This window comes from Notamacropus eugenii, chromosome X, assembly GCF_028372415.1.
Source record: "Notamacropus eugenii isolate mMacEug1 chromosome X, mMacEug1.pri_v2, whole genome shotgun sequence".
NCBI classification, from domain to species: domain Eukaryota; kingdom Metazoa; phylum Chordata; class Mammalia; order Diprotodontia; family Macropodidae; genus Notamacropus; species Notamacropus eugenii.
Genome location: NC_092879.1, coordinates 13,043,640 through 13,051,272, shown reverse-complemented (window position 1 = coordinate 13,051,272; position 7,633 = coordinate 13,043,640). Strand labels below are relative to the sequence as shown.

General features: G+C 34.5%; 1 pseudogene; it reads right to left on the bottom strand.

Moving 5' to 3' along the window:
• Window positions 1–1,739: 1,739 nt before the first annotated feature.
• Window positions 1,740–4,747, bottom strand: LOC140516457 (eIF5-mimic protein 2 pseudogene; annotated as a pseudogene).
• Between the last annotated feature and the right edge of the window lie 2,886 nt (window positions 4,748–7,633).

Below are 7,633 nucleotides of genomic sequence, written 5' to 3'. Positions count from 1 at the left end.
AGCTGTTTCTTACAGCATTTCAACAGCTAATAGATACTGACAAAATCACCGAGGCTTGAATCTAATGCAGAATTCATTTTCTGAAAAATTATATGCAAGATTCTAAACTGAACAAAGAACAGAGTTTTATGTACAATGTGTACTCAATAGATGTTCACTGAATTAAACTGATGTTGAAAAATTATGTTGACTGGGAAGAGGAAATGCTAAAATCTACATTTGTAACAAAATGTTTTGTTACAACAAATGCATATTAAATGAATTCTTATCTTGAAGAACATCAGGATGAAATGGCAAGTCAATTTGACTAACAGATTTATCATGTTGTGTATTTTCATATGGTGGTTCATCTTTTAAAACCAAATGTTCATCGGTAAGTATATCACTTATAATTGTTGAGTAATCAGTAGAAAGGTCAGTGAGTTCAACTCCCGCACTACTGTATGTGAGATCCACTATTTTAATCTGACGTTTGATCCCTGAAACACACATCTGAAATCTTGCTGTGGTTCCTTGTCTCCCATGCCTGCTTCTAGGCTTTATACCTGGAGAACAACAATTTCTTTAATAGGATTTCTAGGAGAAAATGTCTTTAATCATCTATTAGTGCACCACATGTCCTACTTAAGGTCTTTGGTCCTTTAACACATTTATAAAAGTGAAAAATGGAATTGTGGTTTAGGATGTTTCCAATTTAGAAATTTCTTTCAGAAATTAAAAACATTCCATCAAGAACGAAAGCAATGTTGCTAAGTCATGGTGGCACACATGCAAGATTTCAAAAAGTTTTAAAATTATAATAGCTACAATAGTGAAAAGGCACTTTCTCATTTCTATGGTTAAATTTGACGTTATTGAATCTTCTTCACAAACAGTTTTAAATTATTGAGCTTATTCAAAATTACTTTCTTTAAAGTTTAATGAAAGTATTTAAGACTACAAATTACAAAAGAAGCTGATCACTACAGCTGAAAGGTATTAGATAGATATATTATATCTTCGTATGAAAACTCAACATTCACTCCACTCAAAAGAATATCAGTTATAATGCTCTGCCTTATAAAGGTATTGTAGAATTTAAAATTATATTACACTTCATTTTCTCAAGGTATATTTTTCATTTTAAATGCCAAATTCTTGGTGTTTAATGACACGTGCTGGGATAGGGCACATTTCACTGATATCCTGGTGACACTGTTCCCAGCTTTAGTTAAGAACATCGTATTTAAAATGACCACTTAAAATCTTTTCTACCTACCACAAAATTCAGCTGCCAAAAATGAGGCAACAATCACCTTCTCTCCTAATGGCTATGGCTAGGTATATAGCCATATTAGCAGCAAAGAAAAAGTAAGAAAATTAACCATCAGTATAAAAAGATTCAGACCTGGAAAGAAAATTTTGGCTTGTGGCAAGAAGAAAATCCCATTGGGGTAGCAAATGCTACATCATCCCTGTATATGCTACAGAATGAAGACAGTCCAGTCCAGTATGGCCAGGTGGTGTCCCTGTGTTTCAATACAACAAGCAGGAGGACAGATCTGACAGCTATGCTTGGAGTCCCAAAGAGGCTCTTTGTAATCTAGAACACATTGGTCACTTAACATATTAAACATTTTACTGGGTTCAGGACGTTCTTCATTTCATTACATGCACTCCCTCTAATGATTCCTGTCCTTTGAACTTACAATTCTCTAGAGTACAAGATGCTGTGAATGCAAAACTGTTTTAATAACACATTTGTAAACGCATCTGTAGGTGGTGGCACCACAGATGCTCACCTAAACTTATTGACTAAAACACTGAATGCAAAAATATGCAGTAGAGAGATCTGAATTTTCTTCTTTCCATCTCCCTGGTCACTTGTGCTCACTTAATTTTTCCAAATTGTTTCCCACTGATTCATTTACTTATAGGTGAGAAACCAGGCAGGAAGGGTAATAGAAATTTTAGCTGTAGGTTACTTGGAAACCCTTTGCTTAAAGTTTAACAATGCCAAAAATAAGTGTTAACAGAAATACTTTTTAGTAATATCAACAAAAAGTGAGCCAATTACTTTAGAATCAATGCTCAGAAATTAACCCTACGTCTTATATAGATTATCATTTGATGAATGAGACTCTGAACACCATTTAATGTTGCATTTTGACTTACGACACTTGTACAGTCTAATTTGGAAACAGAATTTTCATAACAAATTGTTTTTAATCAAATCATGTCTTGTAAACTGTTTATAGAAAACCCACAGACAAAATGAACAGTTCATTGTGGAAGGCCTTAAATTACATTATTATAGTAGAAAGTACAGGAGGTAGAAGGTAATTTAAAAAACTTATGCAACATTAGATTCAAACCTATAAACTAAACCCAACATTTTTCAGTAACCATGGAAAACAGATAAAATAAATTTGCCCTGAAAGTCCTTATATCATGCTTGATACAGGGAGGTAGGAAGATGTAAGAATCACAAGGACACATGAGACACGACATTTTATCTACAACTACTCTTTGCTTAACTGAGGTTGTGGTTTCATAATTCGGTTGCCTTCTTCCCCTTCAGACTCAGATTCTTCTTTTGCATTCTTGAGCCACTCTACAAATTTTCATTTGCTCAAGAAAGCAACATGTGCATCTTTATACAGCTTCAAAATGGGCTTTTCACTCTAGATTTCAGCTTTGTATAAAAGCACCATGATTTTCTGGAAGGCTTTCATGAAGTGAATGTTGTCATAACAGTACTCCTGAATCTTCAGTAACAGAGTCATTTCAGACTTCAGTAGTAAAGGCAGCAAGTAGAGGGCTATATTGCTTCTAATGTTTGATGACTTGCTCTGCTACCAGCTCCTCCTTTTTGTTCCATTTCACAGTGCTCATTACACTTGACCAGACCATGCTTATAGCGATCTGTTCTGGGATATTGTTTTTCTTCATCTCCTCCCAGACACACAAAACCATATCCTTAACTGGATCACCACGTGACATCTGTTCTTGAAGATCTTTCTGTAGCTCTTTACAAGTTCCTATGATTTGTTGGTTCCGAACATACTCAGAAAGTTCTTTTAGATGTGCTTTGGTGAAATATTTTGTAAAGTGCTCAACACTTTGTTGGGAGGAAAAAGTTCCCTCAGTCTATTGTCTATGTTCACTTTTCGAAGACTAGCAGCTACTGCATTGATATCTTTTTCATTTATCCATGATTTAACCAGCTTTACAGCAAAGGCCGCTGAACACCTTTAACCAAATTCTCATTACAAAGACTGTTAAGAATGGATGGATTAAATGTCCCATTGGCTAAAAGAACCCCAGTCGACATGACCAGTTTATTTCTCTCAGACTCTGAAAAACCTTTCAAGAACAGCAGCAGTTTTTTAACTTCATCCTCAAATCCTTTGTCAAGGTACTTGTATCGGCCGATTAACTTGTTGAATACCCGAGCAAAAGCTTGCATGGTCTCTAGTTCTTGTACTGAAAATACACAGATATCTGTATGCATCATGTCATCTGCTAGTGTACCACCTGGGGCCAGCATCCCACCAACAACCAGAATGTCAAAGAGTGTTTCTGAATATCAGCGATAATCAAGTTTTGCCCCCAGAAGCATCAAGAATTTTTGCTGCTGCTTCCAAATCACTGTCAGTTTCAGTTAAATGTTGAATAATACAGTCCTGGAACTGAGTAGGATCAAACCTCTCTTTTTCATCTCTTTTTCTAGTTTTAAAACGCTGACCTGATAGCGTTGTCTTTTGCTGCTTTTGATTATTCATAAAAGACTCCCAAAGTGAAGGCAGAGAGAAACCCAAAATTACTTTTTCTAAGAGTTGGTGTGACTATTTCAGTGAGTGTAAAACATTTATTTCTCAAGATTTCATGACGGGAAGTAGTATTTTCCATTGTAATAGAAGCATCTGAACAACAATAAAATTAAATGTTATGCCTTTACGATTAATATTATTTAATAATCATAGCTTTCTAACTATTTTTGTTATTCAAATAATTTTATATTCCCCAACATACCTCCTACCAGCACTGGATTCCTGGAAATGGAAGTTTTAAGAACTTGGTTGACATCTTTCTAAGTTTCTCTGTAGTAACTTTTTCAATGTTTCCATAATCCACAAACTGCACTTTAAGAGTTGCATTTGGTAATATTTCCTTTACTAAAGGATGATATCCATTACCATCACCTAGATTTTACATAAAAAATGTGGGTACATGTTCAGCATAATGTTTTTTTCAACATGTCAAATATTGTAATGTGTAACAATCTGCATTAATTGTACATTTATTTGCTTTTTTCATTGCTACTGGATGAAAGTAATTTGTTGTTGTTTTTCATTCATTTTTCAATCATTTCTGACACTTCATGACTGCATTTTGGGTTTTCTTGGAAAAGATCCTGGAATGATTTGCCATTTCTCTCTCCAGCTCATTTTACAGATGAGGATATCGAGAAAAACAAGGTCACGTAGCTATTAAAGCGTCTGAGGCCAGATTTGAATTCAGGAAGATGAGTCTTCCTGAGTTCAAGTCCGGAATGCAATCAATGACACCCAGCTGCCCTTTAGGCAGTCATTAACTCTAAGGGGACTATCAGTTTTTTTGGGAAGGCAGATAAACGTAAGATAAATGTTATATACAAAATTCACCTACTAAATAAATGTTAAACTGTAGCTTAGATATTTAAGTTTGATAAAAATCATAAATAAGACAATCAATTCACAATAATTTACTTCGTTACCTTTTATTTTTTATATTTATATATTATATTTATGTTATTTATTGTCTCAGGTCCTGTTTTGTGTGACATAAACAACAAAATGATGTCATCAGGTAATAGCAAGGAAACTCAGCCCTACATTCAGATTTGCTTTGAAGTATTATCTTTTTCCCTGCCCCAGATTTTTTTTTTGCTTCTTTGTTTAGTAATTTATTTATTACTTTACTTTCCTGGAACATTTTCAAAACAGCATTTATAAAAGATGACTACAGGTAATTAAACTACAAAAAACTGAATTTGGCTAGTCTTTCAATTGAAACCTACCCCTAAGTAACAGATTTAAACGAAGGTTTTTAACCTGGTACCGATGGAGTTAATATTTTAATAACTATCTCAATATAATTGCTTTCCTTTGTCATCTTACATATATCATTTTATGTATTTAAAATCATTACTCTGAAACGTCTATATACTTCACCAGATGGACAAAAGGGTCCAAAGCACAAAAAGGTAAGGAACAACATAATTTAGCAGAAGTTCACATGTATTAACAGAGGTTCCAGAAGGAAAAAAAATACTTAAATAAAATGATACTCAACAAATTTATCTAAGAAAAGGAAATGTTATCTGAATATTCTTAGAAGAAATGAAGAGAAAATCCATATCAAATGGAATCTCAATTTGTGAACTAAAAAGAAAGGATACTTTCAGTAAAATGGCAAAAAATGTACGAAGAACAGAGGTTCTAATGAAGTCAAGATGCATCATGGGTATCTTACCTGTAAAATAAGAGCAACAAGACTCTCCAATTTCAGGGTTAAAAATCAATGGGCATTTTTGTTGGCATTATTCTGCTAGAGACATATTTACTTCATTTAACCCAATTAAAGCTGAAAACACAAAGACGAAAAAACTATAGTCCTGAATAACATTTTACTTCGTGGATCTAAAATAAATTTTAATTAAGCAAAATGTATTTTAAAAGAAAAAAAGTAAAACAAAATCCTAGTACTATTAGAGATCCCAAATTCATCTCACTATTAAGGTAATTGTGTTTAATATTAATAGTCATAATAATAATAATAATACACCGTACTCTAAAACAAGCAAACATTCACAACATGATTTTGATGGAATCTTTTGCAAAACTGTACATATACAGCCTGTATTGAATTGCTTGCCTTCTCCGTGGGGATGGGTGGAGAGGGAGGAAGGGAGAGAAGATGAAGCTCAAAGTATTAGAAACGAATGTGAAGAATTGTTTTTGCATGCAACTTCGAAATAAGATATACAGATAACGGGGTATAGAAATTTATTTTGCACTACAAGAAAAAAGAGAAGATGGGGATAATGGAAAGGAGAGGTGTGATAGAAGGGAGGGCCGACTGGGGGAATGGGTAATCAGAAAGCGTGGTGTTTGGGGGAGGGGAGAGATGGGGAGAAAATTGGGAACTCAAAATGGTGTGGAAATGAATGTTGAAAACCAAAAATAAATAAATAAATTTTTAAAAAGCAAGCAAACATAAAAGAAAGCCCTTAAGTCAATTAATCTGTCTTTCTAGACTTATCACTGAATATTTATCGACCCAAACTCCGTCATCCACCCAAACTGGTCTGATTTAAATATGTCAAAGAATGTGTGACTTTGTCAACATGAGTATTTCTTCCAGTGATGCAGACTACCACCCACGCATGCCTGCTCAATCCATATTACATTTGTTCATGTCCACCTATGAATTCACAACAGGAATATTTTTTTATTTTAAAATTAGTTAATTTTTTTGTTTTCAACATTCTCTTCCACAAGATTTGGAGTTCCAAAATTTCCCCCCATGTCTCTCCTCCCCCTATCTAAAGACAACATGCATTCTGATTACCCCTTCTCCCAATCTGCCCTCCCTTCTCTTATCCCCTTCTATTTAAACACGGAACAAGAGAGATTTCTATACAGCACTGTCTATATGTCTTATTTCTCAGTTGCATGTAAAAACACTTTTTAAACTGCCTTTTAAAAACTCTGAGTTCCACATTCTCTCTCTTCCTCCCTCCCCATCCCCCTCATTGAGAAGTCAACTAATTTGATGTAGATTATATATGTGTAGTCATGCAAAACACTTCCATGATAGTCATGTTGGGCAAAACTAACTATATTTCCCTCCATCCCGTTCTGCTCCCCATCTATTCTATGATCTGCTTTGACCCCTCCTCAAAAGTGTTTCCTTCTGATTACCCCTCCCCAGATTTGTCCCCCGCCCATTCTCTTCCCTCTACTTTTCTGTAGGGTAAGATAGATATCCATACCCAATTGAGGGTGTATGTTATTCCGTCCCTCACTCAAATCTGATGGGGTAAGTTTCACTCATTCCCTCTCACCTCCCACCTTTTCCCTTCCACTGTAAAAGCCTCTTCTTCTCTCTTTTATGCTAGATAACTTACTCCAGTCTACCTCTCCTGTTCTTCTCCCAGGACATTCCCCTCTCACCCCTCAATTTTATTTTTTAGAAATTATCCATTCATATTCAACTCACTCTGTGCCTTCTATCTATACATATATGTATGTACATATAGGTATGCGTGTAAATATCTCTCTCTCTATCTATCTATATAAGTATGTATGTATTTATATGTATATGTGTGTAGATGTATTGTTTTCCCTCAAACGACCCTAATACTGAGAAAACTCTCATGAGTTACAAATATCATCTTTCCATGTAGGAATGTAAACAGTTCAACTTTAAGAAATCTCTTACGCTTCCTCTTTCCTGATTTTTTCTATTTTCTATTCAACTATGTTTTTTTCCTCAAGAATGCTTGAAAGTCCTGTATTTCTTTGAGTGACCATATTTCGCCCTGAAGTATTATACTCAGTTCTGTTTATTTTAATACTGGAGTCTTTGACTTCTGGAATATCACATT